This window comes from Ips typographus, linkage group LG12 (assembly GCF_016097725.1).
Source record: "Ips typographus isolate SLU linkage group LG12, UJ_Ityp_2.0, whole genome shotgun sequence".
Classification (NCBI taxonomy): Eukaryota; Metazoa; Arthropoda; class Insecta; order Coleoptera; family Curculionidae; genus Ips; species Ips typographus.
Window position 1 is genome coordinate 9,179,689 of NC_138433.1, and position 18,445 is coordinate 9,198,133.

The 18,445-nt window shown below is 33.9% G+C and overlaps 1 pseudogene; it reads left to right on the plus strand.

The window, feature by feature from the left end:
* The first annotated feature begins 749 nt into the window (after positions 1-749).
* LOC145736229 (uncharacterized) lies at positions 750-1,588 on the plus strand (annotated as a pseudogene).
* Positions 1,589-18,445: the final 16,857 nt, after the last annotated feature.

Genomic DNA, 18,445 nt, shown 5'->3' on the forward strand with positions numbered 1-18,445 from the left:
AAAAAACTTAAAAAAAAAACAGTTTTGGGAAAGATGTGATTCCCACGAGTATTTTAAAATATCTCATTGAGGCACTTGCTGTTGTTATCAGTTTTATCATAAACAATGCATAAAAATTTGGAGTGTTTATAATTTTGTGATTATAATGTTTAGAATTAATATTTTTTCATATCACTGCCAATTACTCTCTGGTACACAGTATGGATTGCAAGATAGATCAACAATTATCGCTATATTGTACCGGGTGTTCCACTAACAGAGGTCATCGGCCATATCTCGAAAATTATGAAAGATACAAGTTTGGAAAAAAAATTTTTATAACTAATGTGGCTAAGAGAAAGTTCTGAAAATATTTTTTTTAACTAACTAACTGCTAGAGGGCACTTTTTCAAAAAAATCGCAATTTTTTTGCAATTATCTCAGAAAACTTAAATGAAATTGTACCTTTTTTATATTTTAGATAGAAAGAGCATACAATTTTGATTACGTCCTGAAAGTTTCAAGTCACTATCAATATTCGTTTAATAAATATGCATGTTATTACATCTGACCTACGGTAAGAATTTTGCAGTGCCTAGGTATCTTGATTAAAAATATGTAGTAGGCTGCGGAAACAAAAGAAGCGGAGTTTTTTGTCATAAACAAATTTAAATGGCGTTTTGTTGATAGTTTCCTAAAAATACAGATTTTATCACTTTTTCGGCTTTTCCTTTTTTTTGGCATTGTTTATGGTATATAACAGTTAAACCACAATTATACCCGGTTTGTCCACGTTTCACTTTATTGAAGTTATTCGAGGTGTTTTTGTGATGTTTATTTGGACCCATTAGCTAGAATTACTTATTAAATAAAATAATAACAATTACTCCAAAATTATAATACATTGAATGATTCATATTTAGACTGCATCCGTATCATATGGTTCGCCATCAAGTTCTTTATATAGAAGATTTTGACCGTCGCCTAATCCATTGCCATTGGATGCTAAACATGCTTGCGCAAGACCATAGATTCTTATACCGAATATTATGGACCGACGAAGCAACGTTTCACATTGATGGAACAGTAAATCAGCGTAGTACTAGGTATTGGTCACGTACCAACCCTCGATGGTTACATGAGGTTCAAGCCCAAGGTCGATGGCTTTTAAACGTATGGTGTGGAATTTTGAGCGGTCAAATTATAGGACCGTTTTTTTTCGAACAAACGCTGAATGGCGAGAGGTACTTACATTTCCTCGAAAATAATTTACCTCTTCTGTTAGAAGATGTCTGGACACCCGTCAGAACATGTTTTTTCAGCATGATGGTGGATGATGATGTCCTGCACATTATACGCAAAATGTTCGGCGCCATTTAGATGTTTCTTTTCCTAACCGCTGGATTGGAAAAGGCAGTTTATTTCGGTGGCCTCTTAGGTATTATTTTCAAATTCAAATTGTATTTTAATCATCACTTAAGTATACCTACCTGTTTAAAGGTCTCCGGAGTTAACCTGCTTAGATTTTTACCTTTGGGGAAAAGTAAAGCATGAGGTTTATTCGTCCAAACCCGCTACAAGGGAAGATATGATGCAAGCAATAGTTTAATGCATAGGTAGAATTCCTGAAGTAGAAATAAAATCTGCTGTCACATCAACTAGAGACAGGCTACTTATGTGCATCGAGAACGACGGGCGTCAATTTGAACATTTAGGACGGCACTAGAGGGCTTTTTTCATTTATTTATCTGCTTTTTTCAATCATTCCTGTTATATAATTTAAGTGCATACGTTAAACACTATTTTTAAGTTTAACTCGTTATTAATATTAAGGTATGAAGCCCGTTCATTTTATAACCTAATAACTATAGGCATAGTTTTTTAATTTAATATGTTTACGGCGCATCGATTTTAAACATGCATATTTATGAAACGAATATTGATAGCGACTTGAAACTTTCAGGACGTAATCAAAATTTTATGCTCTTTCTATCTAAAATATAAAAAAGGTACCATTTCATTTAAGTTTTCTGAGATAACCGCAAGAAATTGCGATTTTTTGAAAAAGCGCCCTCTAGCAGTTAGTTAGTTAACTACAATAAATTGTGTTAGACCATTAAATAGAGCAAACCAATACCTTTCTAACGAGCTATTACTTCATTAAACAATAATTATCCGTTATCAAGATATTTAAATTTTTCTGTGACGAGATTCGCAGCGCCCTCAACGGAAAACGCGTGAAGTTAGAGAAAACTTTCTTATACAAAAAATGTGTAGAATTGCTTCGAAAACGTAAGTGTGTTATTTTAAACATAGCTTTTCATTTAGATTTTCACAGTTATTTCACTTTTTTGCGTTTATTATGTAAGTTGCGCCACTTAGCAGAAGAGTTAGAGTTAAAAAAAATATTCTCAGCATTTTCTCTTTGCCACATTAGTTATATATATTTTTTTTTCAAAGTTGTCTTTCATAGTTTTTGAGATATCGCCGATGACCTCTGTTAGTGGAAGACCCGGTACATAAAACTGTGGAGTTTAATACCAGAAAAGATGTAAGTAAACTTTCAATTGCACGTAAAATAGAGTGTGCTGTAGTGGTCTGTCATTTTCAGGGGGTAACAAGGGGTTAGGGTAGTTTGTATTTATAGGCCACCTTCGGGTGATTTCGTTTTTTTGAAAAGTAATTGAAAAACTGAATGCCGGTATGGGACAAAAACCCAAAACAATTTGCATAGCAGGAGACTTTAATGTTGAATTGCTAAAAGATAATAAGCTTAAATTGAATATGCTATCAATGCTGGAATCACAAGGATTTAGACAAACTATCTTGAATACTGGAGAAAACAATAACTCTGCAACATGCATTGAAAATATTTTTGTAAATAGTAGTTTAGACTATCTAGATAGCGATACTCTGGAAACGTGTATTTCCGATCATATGGTTCAAATTATTGTTTTGTAATTAGAGGCACCTAGTATAAATATGGCATCTTATAGGCGATTCTATAGTAAGGAAAATAAGTTGTATTTTGTCAATTACTTGAAAAATGATTATTGGTCTTTAGACTATAATAACGGAAATGAAAACATTGATTCACAATGGAATATTTTTATTCGAGATTTTATTAACATCTTTAATTATAGTTTTCCTTTAAAATTAAGTAATAAAAACAAGTCAACACGACAAATCGAACCCGAAGGTACAAGATTGCGAAAATAGATTGGACATTCCTCCTATGTTATGTAGATTGGACAGTAAATATAAAACTCAGTACAAAGTAGTAAAAAAAGAATATGACAATCTTTTGCAAATTACTAGGTCTGAGCGGTATCAAAAATGTATTTTGACATCTGATAACAAATCTAAATGTATGTGGGCAATATATAGGGAAAATATAGGCAAAGAAGAACACTCGGATATTGGTATTGGTGAGAACATAGAGCAGTTGCCTACTCTTTATAATAAATTTTTGTTGAATAAAATTCCAGATATAATAAAAATATTAAACAATGTTAAGACTGATGTTCAAATTAATCCTAATAGCCGGTCTATGTTATTAAGGCCAGTGTCTGAGGCCGAGGTATGTGGAATTGCTACCAAAATGAAGAGTACAAGAATAAGTACAATGCTGGTGTGGATCAGATTCCTGCTAGTATTGTAAAGATGACAGTTCCATACATTTGCCATGTTTTGTCATTTCTGATAAACAATGCTTTGGAGCAGGATGTTTTTCCTGGCCAGTTAAAAACAGCAGTAATTAGACCGATCTTTAAGAAAGGCGATCCAACAGTTTTGGACAACTACAGACCTATTAGTATTCTGCCTTCCTTTGCAAAATTATTTGAAATGGTAATGGGTGATAGACTTTTACACTTTATGAATAGGTCTAATTTAATACAACCCATTCAACATGCATATTTGGCTGGATCATCAACATACACTGCTGTGTTTGAATTTACAAGAAAAATAATAGACCTTGGAAAAAGGCTGTTTAGCAATGAGAATATTCTTAGACCTATCTAAAACATACGACAGTGTAGATCCACATCTTCTTCTAGACAAACTTGAATTGTATGGGGTCAGGGGAAATGCCCTAAGTCTGTTTAATCATACTTAACTGGGAGAAGGCAGATTGTTAGAGAGTCCACATGTGGAAAAAAATATTGCTCAGCGTCTATGGCAACTAGTCCGGATGAGGGTATTACTTGTTATGCAGATGACACTAATCTTCTTGTAGGGAATAGACAGTTCACAATCAAAAACAGAAAGACAGCAGTTTTTGTCGCTTTGGGACTTCTTGGGACTTGCTATGGATGAATTTCTGAACTGGGATGAACATGTGCAAGGGTTGATACATAGACTTGCTTCAATATGTTACGGAATAAGGGTTACATCTAGGTATCTGCAGGATACAAATAGCTTGAAAATTTTGTACTGTGCAAACTTCGAGTCCGTTATTAAATATGGGATTATTTTCTGGGGTTGAAACGGTTCAATGAACAAAGTATTTGTTGCTCAAAACCGCGCTATAAGAGTTATACTAAAGATGGGCTTTAGGGATTCTTGCAGAAGTAAATTTAGGGAAAATCGTCTATTAACAGTTTTTGGACTCTATGTATATGAATGTGTCATTCTTTTTTAAAAATAAGAGTAGATTTAATCTGGAAACGTTTCAGACTTACAGCACCAGAACAGCAGATGTAAATTACCATCAACACACTTTGTTAAAAAAAAGTCCTGTATACATGTCCTTAAAATGCTTTAATCTCCTACCAGATCACATTAAAAGAATAACGACCTTTAAGTATTTTTAAAAAGATGTAAAAAATGTATTATTAATTCTACTCGATGAATGACTTTTTTTATTATGGATCCTTTTCATGAAAAAGCAAAACATTGATGGAAATGCTACTTATAAGGAGTACAAATTATTACAGGAAGTGTATACTAGATGTAACAGTACTTTCTATGTGAAGAAAGGATCCTGAAAGTTAACGATTCAATTGAGAGAGCAATATTAAAGTTAAGAAAAGCACCTCAACCTCTCTCAGTTGATGCTTCCAATTACCTTCTCATTGGTGTTATGTCGAGTTTTTTTATATTGACATTAAGTATACTTTCTAATTATTATTAAATATCTGGAAAACATAATAAGGTGTCTTCTTGGTTTTTAAAATTTTTACATTTAAAAACTCAAAGTTGCTATATACACAACCTTCTGCCATCTAACTTATCAAGTTTTAAAATTGTTCCCTTTCGACCCCTCATGACTTGATTAGGTTACTTCAACAGAAGAAAAAAAGAACCTGGTTAGTGCACCAGTGCCACGAAACCCAATTAAAAGTGACCCCGATCAGGAGGATGACATGAAATGTAAAAAAATTGAGAGAAATATTTTGTATGTCCTTGTCCTTGACAAACATGGGGACAGTACAATAAGCCATTAGGCTTACGTGCTATCTGGAGCTGACAGCCGACAGACCCATGGAGAAAGAAAAAAAAAAAAATGTCCTTGATCTGGTAAGGCAGGACGAGGTCCGATATAGACCGTGCAGCATTATGTCACATACGCGTACTTAATTGCGCGACTGCTTCTTCTTGTGCCCTTTGCTTATCCGCACGTTAGCGATTGTCTGTACTCTTCATACAATGTGCCAAGTGCCGTTCTCGGCTCTTCCAAATATGGTGACTGCGTCGCTGATGTTACAGCAGTCCGGTATGTTTTTTAGCCAGGAGTGTTGCTTTCTTCCTCGACCTCGATGCCCCTATATTTTTCCTTGTAGAATTAGTGTAGGAATGTGATATTTGCCACCTCTAAGGATATGGTCGAGGTAGGAAACTTTTCTTTCTTTAACGATGCTAAGTATTTCTCGTTCGTAGCCTGCAGTTCTAAAAATTTCTTCATTCGTGGCATTTGCGGTCCACGGCACGCTCAAGAGTCTCCGGTGGGTCCACATTTCAAACGCTTCGATGCCGTTCAGGGTTCCAGCTTTGAGAGGCCACGTTTCTGCGCCGTACAGTAAGATGGGCCATATGTAACACTTTACTACCCGTAGTCTAAGTGCTAGCGACAGACTGCAAGCTAATAGGAAGTTTTTAAGTTTGGAAAATTTTGTTTTTGCATAGTTCTTTCTAAGTTTAAGCGCCACTACAACCGGGCAAAATAAGAACACCGAACAAGTCAAGGAGGTCGGTAAAGAATAAATAAATTCAGTAAATAAGTTTGATAGATATGAATGGCTGATTGCTGGTCTTTGTTCACTCCCAATGTCAACTTTTGCACAGTTACTCAGTTCGCCATGCGTAGATTGACATTAAAAGGAATGACACTTTTGCTAATACACATTACCGACATTAAATAAGAACTCCAAATAAGGCCAAATACTGTTGACCTGACGAAATAATAAGTAACGCACATAATAAATGCTGCATATGGCAAAACAGTAAAAGTACAGTAATAGAAAAGCAAAATAAAAAATAAAACTACACCCAACTCACCCGACCATCTTTAGTTTATTATTAAAATAAATAAGAATTCCATGCTTTGAAATCCCATACATTTATTTATATTTTATCAGATGCATTGAACCTTTTTCAAGGCAATAGTATTCGTGGTATACTTGGTATAAATCACAATTGCTAATTCGGGTATCAAGTTGCCCACAGAAGTACTTGCAGGATTGTTGATTTTGATGAAATTTGACGGCATGACGTTCCTTTTGTGGTTCTAGGCGCGTCAAACATTTGTAGTAAGGTTATTTTGCTTCATGATCCACATTTGGAAATTGGAATCGTGTACACAGCAACTTGTGCCTGAAATAAAAAATAGCTTACTATCAATTCTCAACCAACGTAAATGTAATTTGTGAAAGTACAGAATAGCTATGACTTTATGTACATTTATTATAGTGTGTCAATGTCCAAAATTTGATAAAGTCTTAAAAAACCTTTTTTGACCTGTTTTTGCAATAGATATGGTAACCAAAAGATCGATGGCTACGCACATTTTAAATAAACCTCAACTCTGGTATTAAACAAATTAAAGCATTTCAGCCACGTTAATATAAATATAATAATTTTTGAGCTGGTGTTAAGCCCTTTTGCTTAAGAAAACACTGAATGAGTATAAATACAGGAAAAAAATATCATAAACATATGAAGTAGAGTTATATTCTGCTCGACAAACTAATGTTTGAGGTAGATTGGTTTTAACCAAGATGTAAGTTCTAGTCTGTTGCAAACAAAAAGAACTAACCTGGCGCTATCTAGTTGGTGAAGACAGAATTGCTTGCCGCTTCAAAAACCCTAAATTGTGTAGTTTTTTTGATCAAGTTTTTTAAAGGAGTCAGCTTAAACTCACTTTCAAAACGATGTTTTTTGCGTATACGTAACTAAATATTTGACGTTTAATGTGTGATCAAAAACGTGGTAGGTAACAATGTAACTGGTTATATTTCCCTAACAACACTGATCTGAAAATCAAGATTTTTACCGCGGTAAAAACTGGGATTTCATCGATGTGAACAACAGTTTATTCAATAGTAAATTGATCTGATTGGATGGAAATGCCACGTTAAATTGTAAATAATACCCATTACACGCGACGCACTGTGGTAAATCTGGGAATCTATGTGACACAACTAAAAATTTTTATTATCTACAGTTAAGTAGCTAAATACGTTTTTTTAAAGAAGTTGGTGGTGTATAACTACAGGCATATGTTACTAAAGTATTGAAAAGGTGTAAGGACTTTAAGCTTTACAGTTTATTACAGATGAATCGGAGGACGAGTTTCCAGTTTAAATTTTGTTCTCATCCGGTGGTTAATTAATTGATTGTTACTTTGAGAGATTAAAAAATACAGTGAATACCACACTTTGTAAATAGCGTCTTATTTCCTAGAGATATTCTTGTGCATATTTGACATTTTGTATGGTTAAATTGTATTTTGTGTTGTTCGTTTGCTTGAAATGAGTTACAATCTCGATAACCAGATTTGACGCTTCTACAATTATTTCCATGGAGCCACGTAAAAAATAAGGTATATGCTAAAAAATCGTCAAATTTAGATGATTTAAAAATAATAATTATGGATGATTGCAACTGTACAAGTTAACCATACAACATATTTCATGATATATCAGAATGAGAGACGGAATCAGAAAATGTCATTAAAACATGTCATTCCATAAGAAAAAACTTAACATCATTTCATTGCCATCTTGTGACACCCTGTAAATTCATTAATCACATAACGGTAAAACGTTTAAAATGCGAAAATTTTTATATTCGATGTTTTTCAATATGTAGAATATTTTTCGAAATAGTTAAGGGGTTCCGGACTTTTTATTCACAGTGTATGTTTATTTTTTAACCAAAAGACATTTTTTTCGAAATAAACTACAAAATTCCGACATTTCAGACTCAGCTTTCCGATTTATATGTATTCAAACGCAGTTTGACGTTATGTGGGATGAACTATAAACTAAATGATGAAAAATGTAATATGAAATAAAGGTATAAACTTAACTGACTATCAATGCAAATAAACGCCATTTAGTTCTAATCTGGTAAATTCTCACATATTGTCCCGTTCGCTTGTCGATAGGTTTTGCAATTTTTAGCTCACTTATTTAGATGATTTTTAAAAATTATTTTGGATGTTTTGACGAAAACGACATTGCTTAAGTACTATTTGCAAGTCAATGCCACCTTAAAAATTGCTTTTTATTTATTTTTTTTTACATAAATACAAAGTTTTTCCTAACATGTTATACAGAGTGATTTACGCTGATGGTATATTAGAAGTATCTAGAGAACGCCTCCATATTTTTTGTGTAAATTTGAAGTATAGCCTAGGTTGTGTAACGAAGTTACTAATTTTTCGCTGATTTAATTTAAATACGCGTGACCTTCACTGCTGGGTGCTAGACCGCGGCCGTCGTGGCGTCGATTCTATCGGGGCCGTCCGGTGCCGTTCGAAATGGTTCGGTGAGCGCTGAGAGTGGGTACCGCCACTAACAGCCCCCACCGTGGGTTTTGTGTATAAAAGAAGGCCCCGAACCGGAAAATGGGGATTCTTCGATCATCAAAAGATCGAAACCAGCCAGCTAAGCCGATCCGTGCCGACCGTTATCTCTTATCTCCGCGAATTTGTAAGTAAAAAATAGGCACATACCGACCGTCCGGTATTTGTTCTGTTTGCTGTTTAAACCCGTACCGTTAACCGTAGTTATTTTAATAGACTGTAAATTGGGGGCATTTTCAGTATTTTCCCGGGGTTTCCGTTTGGGGCATTTTCAGTATTTCTCCGGGGATTTTCATTTGGGGCATTTACTATATTTGTCCGGGGATTTTCATTTGGGGCATTTATTATATTTGTCCGGGGATTTTCATTTGGGGCATTCACTATATTTGTCCGGGGATTTTCATTTGGGGCATTTGCTATATTTTTCCGGGGTTTTCCGTGTGAGGGTATTTCTGGTGAAACGGCGCCGGCTTCAGTTACTTTTTTTTGTGAAAACAGTTAGGTAATCCTTCTGGTCCTGTTCCTGTTTGTTGAACACCGCGGAAACGGTGTATCAAGCGGGAACGGTGAAACCTGTGACTCGTTTGCTTAGCTCCGGGGAAACGGAGTAGTAAACGGGTTTGGGGATACTGGAGGGATTAGCGGCTGTGTGACTGGCAGCGTCGCGAGACTGGAAAACCTCTGTTGCGTGCTTGGGGAAACAGCGAGCAACGGAGGCTCTATTTGTCTTACCCCGGGGAATCGGGGCGGCGCCTAGAGGTTAGGTCGAGTGACGGGAACACCGCTGGTCACGTAATTGGGCCTCTTTGGGTTTTGGAACGAATTCCGGCGCCGAATAGTCAGTTTTACATAAAACGTACCGTACCGCTGTTCTTTCACCGTGTCACAGTCAGTCTTAATCTACAGTAGTCAGGCTAATCAGTAGTGAAAGGTCCGTAGGTAGTTTTCATTATCGTTACACGCTTTCCCCGTACCACCGTATAAGGTAATTTCCGTTTCATTGGGTGTTCGTTACCGTGAGTATTTACTGTAAGTATTGAGAGCCGTAATACAGTGCAATTAGTGAAAACAGTTGTTTTAATTTTGTTTTCTTCCCGAACCCTTTGGAACTTTTCTCCAGCTGTCTAAAGGCTACCCAGGTACCGCAAAGTGGACCTTCAGCCACTATAAATAACGAAGGTGGCGCCCGAGGCAACGTAACCGAAGAAAACCGCGAGAAAAGCGCTACAGTTGGGTACTACCTAGGTTTGGATCTAAAATATTTTGGACTTTGCGGTGTTGTCAGATCATTCGGAAAGAACTGAAACTTTTGATTTTCAAATGGGACCCACTGTTTCCAATCTCATTCATCAAATCAATTGATTTCAAGACATTGATGGTGGATTTGTCAGCAAAACTGTAGTCTAAACATTAATTAAACTCTCAAGTCCTGAAAGGTTTGCTTATGTGACATTTTGTCTTCAGTCAGACAATACCACATGGTTGAAAAGCCCAGAGACCGAAAATGAGAAAACCTACAGGGTGGTCAATATTTAAGTTTCTCTATCTGTCCTTTAAGTCGGACAGATAGAGAAACTACCAGAAATTCGTTTTTTTAAATGGATCCTATAATGTATTATGGTTTGTAATAAAAGAACATTAAATTTAGAACAAATCTATGTATATTCTTCCTATACCTAACTTCAACTGTTTCTGACTTATTAAAAGTTTTTCCATAAAGTGCCTATAAAATCGTGATCCATACTAATCTGAATACGGACACCTGCTTGTGCTCAGTTTAAACCAAGTTGAATTTCACAAATATCTGTCGGAACATGTTGTGGTTATAGGAATGACAACTAGTCATTAAGCCGAAGCAGGTGTCTGTATTCAGAGTAGTATGGATTACGATTGAACGATATACAGGGTGTCCCACGACGAGAGACCTCGATTGATATTGGAAAAAGTATAAATAGGAGAGTTTTGAAAATTTGGTAGGATACTGATGTGGGCATGCCCAATCCAACTAAAATATTTTCAGGATGGTTGCACTTCCGCTTATACCGGAAGTCGATCACAACTTTCTTATTTTAAATAGAACACCCTACATATTATTACATATTTGGATTCCTCACAAAATTCTGACCAACTTTTGTATAGAATGCCCTATGCCTATCTCTAGCCGTTTTCGAAATATTTGATGTTTTTCCAAAAAAGTGACAGTTGCAACGCTCAACATATTTTTGTACTATGTTAAAACCGTATTTCATTTTGCAATGAAACTTTGGGTTATTGTAAATAAAGGATCGTTTTATTAAACTGAGGGTGCGTAATGACTCATTTGTATACAGGGTCGTCAAAAAAAAATCATAAAGTTGACACTAAAAAAAATGAAAAATCTCAAGTTTTTTAAATAGAAACCCAAATTTTTTATGACGGAATCATTTTGAGCATTAAAAATTACTATAAGTTTCAATTTACTTGCCTATACCTAAATCCAACCCATTTCGTTTTATTTGAGAATAAACATTTTTTTATTAGGCTGCATGGTTGGGATTAGCTGGTACTCTAGTTAGCCATGATTTTGACACACGGTGATATTGGAGAACTGCAAAGCATGTTATGTTGAGCGTTGCAACTGTCACTTTTTTGGAAAAACATCAAATATTTCGAAAACGGCTAGAGATAGGAATAGGGCATTGTACACAAAAGTTGGTTAGAAATTGCAATTTCTACATTTGTATTATTAAGGATTGGTTTTGTTTTAATAGCTTTTATCTTCACAGATCCCGTATTCTTAAAATTTTCAATTATTTGCTTGACAGCTTTTCGTGATGGCTTTGGTTTTTCTGGATAACGAGCGGCAAATACCTCACATGTTCTACTCACAACTTTATCACATTCTCCGTAAATAATAAACAGATTTAAGTAATCTTGGTTTGAATAACGTAACCGCGACGGCATATTTGCAGTTGTCAAAACACTCAAAACTAGTGTTATTAACATGCTCTGCAGGTCTCCAATATCACCGTGTGTCAAAAGCATGGCCAACTAGAGTACCAGCTAATTCCAACCATGCAGCCTAATAAAAAAATGTTTATTCTCAAATAAAACGAAATGGGTTGGATTTAGGTATAGGCAAGTAAATTGAAACTTATAGTAATTTTTAATGCTCAAAATGATTCCGTCATAAAAAATGGGGGTTTCCATTTAAAAAACTTGAGATTTTTCATTTTTTTTAGTGGCAAGTTTATGATTGTTTTTTGACGACCCTGTATACAAATGAGTCGTTACGCACCCTCAGTTTAATAAAACGATCCTTTATTTACAATAACCCAAAGTTTCATTGCAAAATGAAATACGGTTTTAACATAGTACAAAAATATGTTGAGCGTTGCAACTGTCACTTTTTTGGAAAAACATCAAATATTTCGAAAACGGCTAGAGATAGGCATAGGGCATTCTATACAAAAGTTGGTCAGAATTTTGTGAGGAATCCAAATATGTAATAATATATAGGGTGTTCTATTTAAAATAAGAAAGTTGTGATCGACTTCCGGTATAAGCGAAAGTGCAACCATCTTGAAAATATTTTAGTTGGATTGGGCATGCCCACATCAGTATCCTACCAAATTTTCAAAACTCTCCTATTTATACTTTTTCCAATATCAATCGAACAATACTGACCACCCTGTAGGTTTTTTTTTCATTTTCTCTCTCTGGGCTTTTCAATTATGTAGTATTGTCCAACTGAGGACAAAAGGTCATATTAGCAAACCTTTCAGGACTTGAGAGTTTAATTAATGTTTAGACTACCGTTTTGCTGATAAATCGACCATTTTTTATGAAATATCTAAGAAACGGTGCAAGATAGGTATAGGGAAATATTACCATTAATTACTAACCTTCTTACGAGGAATTCAAAAATAAGATTAGAAGCAGGGTGCTCCATTTGAAAATCAAAAGTTGGTGTCCTTTCCGACTGATCTGGCAACATAGCAAAGTCCAAGATATTTTGGAAAGAGAGTTTGAACTCAACCTAGGCTACGCTCAAAATTTCAGCGTAAAATGTTGAGTCGTTTTCTAGATATTTCTAATATTCCATCATCGTGAATCACCCTGTATACTTTCAAAGCAAAAAACGAGCTTTTCGAATTTCGTTCATAAGAAAAAAAAGTTGATCTTATAATATCTTGCAAAACCGAAACGAGGGAACTGAAAAGCAAATACTCAGGAAAATAGTCCTTAAAAAGTTGCTCTAACAATGTTCAAGTTAAATTTTAAAAATTTTCAAATTAGCTTAATCATTGCAACACAACACTTTTTTCAAAATGCTCGTTTATGATTTTTTGAAAATAACTCAAGAACGAAACAGAAATGAATGATGAATGGTTTTGGTTGCAAATGGTGTTAGATTGACCATTAAATTCAATAAATTATTTCCCATTTTAAAATTCCATCCTTCTGGTGACCAAATTATTCAAATCATAGCTACTATGTAACCAATTGCCGGCATATCTAATAAAATCTGTCAATTTAAACTAAAAGAGGTTATATTATAGAAATGACAGTAGATTTTTATTCGGGATATAGTCCACAAAATACGTTTCGTGTATGTAAAAGTTTAGAAAATCTTTCAGCATTCAGACTTGTCCTAAAGAATTATAATTATATTCGATAAAAAAATCATATCAAAATTAAAATGAAACTCATTAGTATGTATTGCCAAAAATTTTATAATAAACATACTGGAAACATTAATATTTTTTTTTGCAAACTGCTGCAACTGATGATATAAAATATTCAGGATACAAAGTATAGATAAAATATTTAATAATATTATATCGTATGAATTCACACTTTTTTAGTTTAGGTTAAAGCTGTTAAATGCTTCGTTAAAGAAATACAATGTTGAAGTTTTAATTTTCTTTTAGTTGTAGCTCCCCAAATTGTTTTCTAGTGAGCCAATAATGCTTTTTTCTTAAAAATTCAAAGTTCTTATTCGATTTAGAAACTTTTTTATATCATTTATTGATTCCGTATCTGTAACCGTTCAAACAATTTTTTTTTAATTTTATTTTCAGAAATAAACATCTGAATTTTATAATGCAAATTGGTAGAGAATTTTAACATCCTGTATTTCTCTAACAGAGCATCTTTGGAATATAGTTTACTTTACAAACAATAGTTATTTTTAGACGTAGATTGCACGGTTTAAGTTTGCGTATTAAAACCTGAAACACCCTGTATAAGTATAAGAATGTATGTTGTATTGTATAAAACACCAAAAACGCGGTTAGAAAGATAAGCTTTGAATCTAAACCTGTGAAATATGTGTATTTAACATGTTGTGTTTTATTAGCGGTGTCTACATTTCTTAAGTAGTATAAATTGTTAGCTTAGAAGAAAATGAAATATACTGCATATAGACTGCTCACGATCTTTTTGGATATCTATCCTATAAATAGATTTTTTCCTGTATAATAGAAACGACAACAATTTTTAAAACGCCGAGGAAGAAATTTTTTGGTTTATTATTCAAAGAGTTCAAAACACTGAACGTTGTCACATTTAAGTAAAGAATTGTCATTATTTGGCTGTATAAAAACCAACAGATTAAAGAACAATTTTAGTACGGATTAATTAATAAGTAATAGATGTCTATCATTAAAACACCAATGCTTGCTGTCATTGAAATAACCGATTTAACAAAATAATTACTTAATATATATTAATTTATGAATCTTGTTTAACTCTAAGAGGAAGACACTTGTATTATCGAACATCTCATTGTTAGTTGGCAACACGGTAATGAAATTGAAAGAAATATTTTCCTATAACCTCAAATAAAAATCGTTGTTAAAAATATACAGGGGGCAAAAGTTCAAAATTCAAAGCATAGAGTAGAGCCAAGGTCGTGAACCGACTATAAGTAGTATAATAAAGACTAATTAGTTAAAAAGAGCAAAAAAAAATAAATTTTTTAAACTTGAATTTCTTTGACCAATTATATGTAATATTTCGTTATGTTTTCTTGGTCAACTTTTCAGGCCAGTTTACTTCATTCAGTTCATGAAACAGCATTCAAGTCAATTTTTTTTTAATGTTAACGTTTTGGACTTTATTTAAATCCTTCTTCAACACAAGATTACGGGTGAACAATAGCTAGAAGGTTGTACATTTCAATAAAAAAACTATAAAAAGGTTTTTATAAATAGACTTACCTATCGACAAAAAGCAGCACACAAAAACACATAAAAGTGACAACAAAATTTTGACCATGCAGACAGCAAAATATGACGTCATATTAATTTTTATTTGTTTTAAATAATTTATTTTGAAGGGTTATATTTTACAAAGGGGTTTTAATTAAACATTTTGGCCATATTGTCAGTAGCCTTGAAAATCAGCAGGCCCAAACTGAACAGTCTCAAAGTCAGTCAACAAATTTTGGAACCAAAATTTGTTTATATTAACAACATTCCTCAGATAAAACCTGAAACGCTCTGTCTACCCTTCCACATTAGCATCAATTAATTATACCAGAATAAATTTTACATATACATGGTGGTCCAGTTTTAAATGTCAATAATCCACTATTCGATAGTACCATCAAAAAATAAGTTGACATACCATACATTATGTCATTTTGCTCCTAAGAAAGATACAGTTCTCCAAAATTTAGTTTAAAAAATCGTTTTTTGCTATAACTGTCAGACCGTTGGAGCAATTTTGATCAAATTTTGAACAAGTACTTATGAAATTAATGCTCATTATGTGATGGGAATGAAGTTTTGTCAAGCTTGTTAAGTGGCGTAGATACCGAAAGATTAATTTTTCCACTATATTTCATACGCTGACTGGATATTTCACAAAAATGACAGTGTTTTAGAGAGATGATGTATCTGCTGTAAAATTTTTATTCAAAATTCATCAAAGAGTCATATCCGGGCAGCAAAAAATTGTAAAATTTTATTTTATAAAAATAAATCTACAAGAAGTGGATTCTTCTTCAAAAAATTAGTTGTTATGATCAACTTGGTACAAGGACTTGAAACTGATGCTTATTACCGGGTGTTAAAGCCACCTACAAAAAACCCTTCATTATAATCAATTATCATCCCTTTGAACGAAGTCCAGAGGTATAAAAATTAATGTAGCTCAAAATAAGTGAACCAACTATTTACTTACTTATACTTGAACCAAAGTTGATCTAAATTGCTTCTATGGTTACAAAAAAACACGATTTTTGAAGCTGAATTTTGGGAAGGCTGTATCTTCCTGGGACCGCGTTCTTTTAAAAAAGGACAACATGCATGTCTGGTTAGTTTTTGAAGGACGAACCACTGACAGTTCATTTATTATAAAACAAACTATACAATTTTTGCCCGCCCAGATATCAGTTTTTTTTTTGGGTTTTTAAACGTAATAACTGAATTATCTCGTAGACGAAGTTTCAAATTACAATGTTACAAGAAATACTTCATTTTCCAACTTGAAGCATAAATTAAAAAATTAGTGTAATTTTTGAAAAATGTCCAGTGACAGTAGAAAATAAGACGGGAAAATGAAAATCATTTCCCTGTATCTACGCAACTGAACAATTTTGATAAACGTCATTACCATCACATAATGAGTATTAATTTCAATAGTGCTTGTTCCAAATTTGATCAAAATCGCTCCAACGGTCTGACAATTATGACCAAAAAACTTTTTTAAACTGAAATTTGGGAGACTGTATCTTTTTTAGGAAGCATTTTTTACAAAAATTACATAATGCATGTCAACTTATTTTTTTGATGGGCTATCGAATGGTGAATTATTGACATTTAAAACTGGACCACCCTGTATAAAACGAACAACCAAAAACGAAGACATTAGAAAAACAGACATTAAAAAATTATTCTCGAGAAATAGATGCTGCTCTTACAAGTAAATCTGAGGTTGAAGCGTTATTTGGTTTGCTGTACATACATGGCTGGAGTTCTAAAATCAAGTCGCTTGCATGTAAGAGAATTACTTAGTACGCAAGGAACGGCCGTAGAACTTTTTCGCCTGGTAATGTCAGTAAACAGATTCTAGATCATTCTTCAACATCTGAGGATTGATAATGCTGAAACCAGTAATGAAAGAAAGAAATAGGCAACCTATTAGAGACGTATTTGATGCATTTGTCACAAACTGCAAAAATGCGTTCTCACCCTTTCGCTACGTTACGGTGGATGTAAAATTAGAGGCTTTTAGAGGACGATGCTCATTTAGGCAATATATTCCCAACAAACCAAAGAAATATAGAATAAAGATATTTGCTTTAGTAGACTCTAAATGTTATTTTACCTCTAATTTGGAAGTTTATGTCGGGAAGCAGCCGGATGGGCCTTATGCGGTAAGGTATAACAAATGTAACAGTCCACACTCCATCAGAAGAAGGGAATTTCTTTGAAACCTAGCATTGCAGCTAGTCAATAATCATCTACATCAAAGGTCTGAGCTTAGTTGTTTGCCGCAAGTACTTCATTACGAATAAAGTAAATTATTGACTATGAAAGGCCCACACAACCAGCAACAACTACAGACACTGTTCTAAAAAGAGGCCGTTGTAGTTACTGTGACCAAAAAAACAATAAACCAACTAAATATAGTTGCACAAATTGTGAAAAATAATATGTTTGATCTGTTCTGAGTAATTGAAAATAGATGATAATGCTTATGTGAGCTCTAATACTATTTTTATAAAATCCTTGTTAAAACTGTTATTATTTAACTTGACTAGTTTATGACTGCCCGCATCAAAGTAATTTCATATCGTATTTAAGATAGGTGTTATTTTTTAAATGTAATAACCAAAAAAATGCTCATGTGAACTTATGCTAATCCACTGGCCGATCACATAAAGTATCAATAATGTGGTTACATCGTGGTCATGGTCATGGTTATTTTTTTTATTTTTTAACTAAAATAAAAAAAAATGCTAGGTGAACCTATGCTAACCCAGTGACTGATCACATATGGTAATCAAATAAATACTATCCTGTTCTCAACATCTCAATTTCTAATGTTTTTCTTGCAAAATAATGTATTCTATATTATTAGTTTGTTTACTTCCAAATCTAAATTGGTGCAATCCAACCAAAGACGTCATCCGACTACGTTCGGTTGCGTTCTACCGTACCGCCACTAACAGCCCCCACCGTTGGTTTTGTGTATACCATAAAAGACGGTCGCGCACCGGAAAACGGGGTTTCTTCGATCGCTAAAAGATTGAAACCAACTAGCCTAGCCGTTCCGTGCCGTGGATATCTCTTATCTCCGCGTATCTGTAGGTAAAAAATAGGCATATATCGTCCGTCCGGTATTTGTTCTGTTTGCTGTTTTAAAACCGTACCGTTAACTGTAGTTATTTTAAAACCTGTAAATTGGGGCATTTTCAATAAGACGGCGCCGGCTACAGTAACTTTC